Below are 3,380 nucleotides of genomic sequence, written 5' to 3'. Positions count from 1 at the left end.
ACTAATGAGACCCTCGATGCTACGATAAAGAAATTAGAAAGTAAGCATACACGGACTGAAATAAAGAATATTATACCCAATAGCAGACCAGAGGAGCTCAAGAATCAAACCAAAGATTCGACAAAAAACACCCAATTGGAAAAGCAAAATGAAAAAAGAATCCGAAAGTGTGAAGATAGTGTAAGGAGCCTCTGGGACAGCTTTAAGCGGTCTAATATCAGAATTATTGGAGTGCCAGAAGATGAGAGACAGCAAGATATTGAAAACCTATTTCAAGAAATAATGGCAGAAAACTTCCCCCACCTGGAGAAAGAAATGGACTTACAGGTTCAAGAAGCGCAGAGAACCCCAAACAAAAGGAATCCAAAGAGGACCACACCAAGACACATCATCATTAAAATGCCAAGAGCAAAAGACAAAGAGAGAATCTTAAAAGCAGCAAGAGAAAGAGGCTCAATTACCTACAAGGGAATACCCATACGACTGTCAGCTGATTTCTCAACAGAAACTTTGCAGGCCAGAAGGGAATGGCAAGAAATATTCAAAGTGCTGAATACCAAGAACCTACAACCAAGACTACTTTATCCAGCAAAGCTATCATTCAGAATTGAAGGTCAGATAAAGAGCTTCACAGATAAGGAAAAGCTAAAGGAGTTCACCACCGCCAAACCAGTATTATATGAAATGCTGAAAGGTATCCTTTAAGAAGAGGAAGAAGAAGAAAAAGGTAAAGATACAAATTATGAACAACAAATATGCATCTATCAACAAATGAATCTAAGAATCAAGTGAATAAATAACCTGATGTACAGAATGAACTGGTGATTATAATAGAATCAGGGACATAGAAAGGGAATGGACTAACTATTCTTGGGGGAAAAAGGGGTGTGGGAGATGCGGGAAGTGACTGGACAAAAATCATGCACCTATGGATGAACACAGTGGGTGGGGAGTGAGGGTGGAGGGTGGGGTGGGAGCTGGAAGGAGGGGAGTTATGGGGGGAAAAAAGAGGAACAAATGTAATAATCTGAACAATAAAGATTAAAAAAAAAAAATTAGAGCAGAAATCAGTGAAATTGAAAACAAGAAAACAACACCAAATCAAAACCAAAAGCTACAGCTTTGAAAACATTAAAAAAATTGATAAACCTCTAGCCAAGCCAACTAAGGAAAAAAGGAAAGAAGACAGAAAGTATTAACATCAGAACTGAAAGAATGGTCATCACTATTGGTTCCATAGACAATAAAAATATAATAAATGAAAACCCTGACCAAGTCTATTTCTACAAATTTGATAACTTAGATGAAATGGACCAATTTCTTGCAAGACACAAACCTCCAAAGTTCCTACAAGGAGAAATAGAAAATCTGAATAGAACTATATCTATTAAAGAAATTGAATCACTAATTCATAACCTTCCAAAAGAGAAAGCAACCAGTCTCAGATGGTTTCATTGGTAAATTCTATGAAACATTTAAGGAGGAAATGATACCAGTTCTCTACAATCTCTTCCATAAAATAGAATCAAAGGGAAAACTTTCTAACTGATTTTATAAGACCACTATTACCCCAATACCCAAACCAAACAAAGACATTACAACAAAGGAAAACTACAGATCAAAATTTCTCATAAACATAGATGTAAAATGTTTCAACAAAATTTACCAAATTGAATCCGATAGTGTATAAAAATAATCAGGTACCAAGACCAAGTGAGATTTATTCCACTTACTCAAGGCTGGTTCACTGTTCAAAAATTAGCCCAGCTGGTGTGGCGCAATAGTTGAGCATTGACCCATGAACCAGGAGGTCACGGTGGGATTTCAATCAGGGCACGTGCCCAGGTTGTGGGCTCAATCCCCAGGAGGGGGTGTGCAGGAGGCAGCCGATCAATGATTCTCTCTCATCACTGATGTTTCTATCTCTCGTTCCCTCACCCTCCTCCCTGAAATAAAAACATATTTTTTTTAAAAATCAGTGTAATCCATCACATTAACAAGCTAAAGGAAAAAATCACATTGGTTATATCAACTAATATGATTTGACAAATCCAACATCTATACATGATAAAAACTCTCAGAAGACAAGGAATAGAGGGAATTTCCTCAACTTGATAAAGAATCTCTGCAAACAACCTATAGCTAATATCATGTAAAAAGATGAGAAAGTGGACACTTTCTCCCTAAAATGGTCAACAAGACAAAGATATCCTCTCTCACTAGTCCTGATCCACATTGTGCTAGAAGTCCTAAATTAATTAGTTCAGTAATTGTGACAAAGGCACCATCTGTATACATAAAAGCCTAAGCGACCATTCGACCAGTAGCTATGACATGCACTGACCACCAGGGGGCTGATGCTCAAAGCATAGGCATGGAAACATGGAACAGACTGATGCATCTCAAAGGGAAGGGGAGAGTGGGGAGGGCAGGAAGAGATTAACCAAAGATCGTATATGCATACTAGAGTCCTGGGGCACAGATTCATGCACCGGTGGGGTCCCTCCACCTGGCCTGTGGGAATTGGCCAAAACCTGCCTGGTGCTGGGATTTGTGCACTGGTGGGGTCCCTTGGCCTGGCCTGTGGGGTTCAGGTCGAAACCAGCAGCCTGACATCCCCCTAGGGGTCCTGGATTGCGAGAGGGTGCAGGCCAGGCCAAGGGACCCCACCAGTACACCAGGCCTCTAGAACTAATATAAGATGTTAAAAGTAAGGAGTGTATGAGAACTCTGTATTCTCTTTCTAATTTTTATTTAAATTCAAACTTCTCTAAAGCATGACGATTATTTTTAAAATCATCTATATAGATAAAAACCTAAGCAACCGAACGACCAGTCAACCGATCACTATGATGCACACTGACCACCAGGGAGCAGATGCTCAACACAGGAGCTGCCTCCTGGTGGTCAGTGTGCTCCCATAGCGGGAGCGCTGCTCAGCCAGAAGCCGGGCTCACGGCTGGCGAGCCCAGCTGCCTCTCCTGCCTCTGTGTCAGTGCTACCGAGTGGTGGCAGCAGTAGGTACAGCAGGGCCAGGATAAGCAGGAGCAGTGCCCAGCCCCGGCTTGGGTTCCTCCCTGGCTGCCTGCCACTACCCGCACTGCTACATCCCTCAGGGGATGTTGGACTGCCGGTTTTGGTCCAATCCAGCCGAAACCAGCAGTCTGACATCCCCCAAGGGGTCCCAGATTGCAAGAGGGCACAGGCCAGGCTAAGGGACCCTACTGGTGCACGAATCCATGCACTGGGCCTCTAGTAAATAAATAAATGTGAAAAATTGTTATAATCTTTTGCAGTGATTTCCATTTGAAGAATATACCTTAAAGAAATAACTACTATGTATCTTACAGTAAAATACGTTTAATAATAGTATCTACAGC

Source organism: Myotis yumanensis, unplaced genomic scaffold (genome assembly GCF_028538775.1).
Source record: "Myotis yumanensis isolate MYYU_CA2020_CCGP unplaced genomic scaffold, mMyoYum1.0.hap1 SCAF_6, whole genome shotgun sequence".
Taxonomy (NCBI): domain Eukaryota; kingdom Metazoa; phylum Chordata; class Mammalia; order Chiroptera; family Vespertilionidae; genus Myotis; species Myotis yumanensis.
This window is presented reverse-complemented; position numbering follows the sequence as displayed.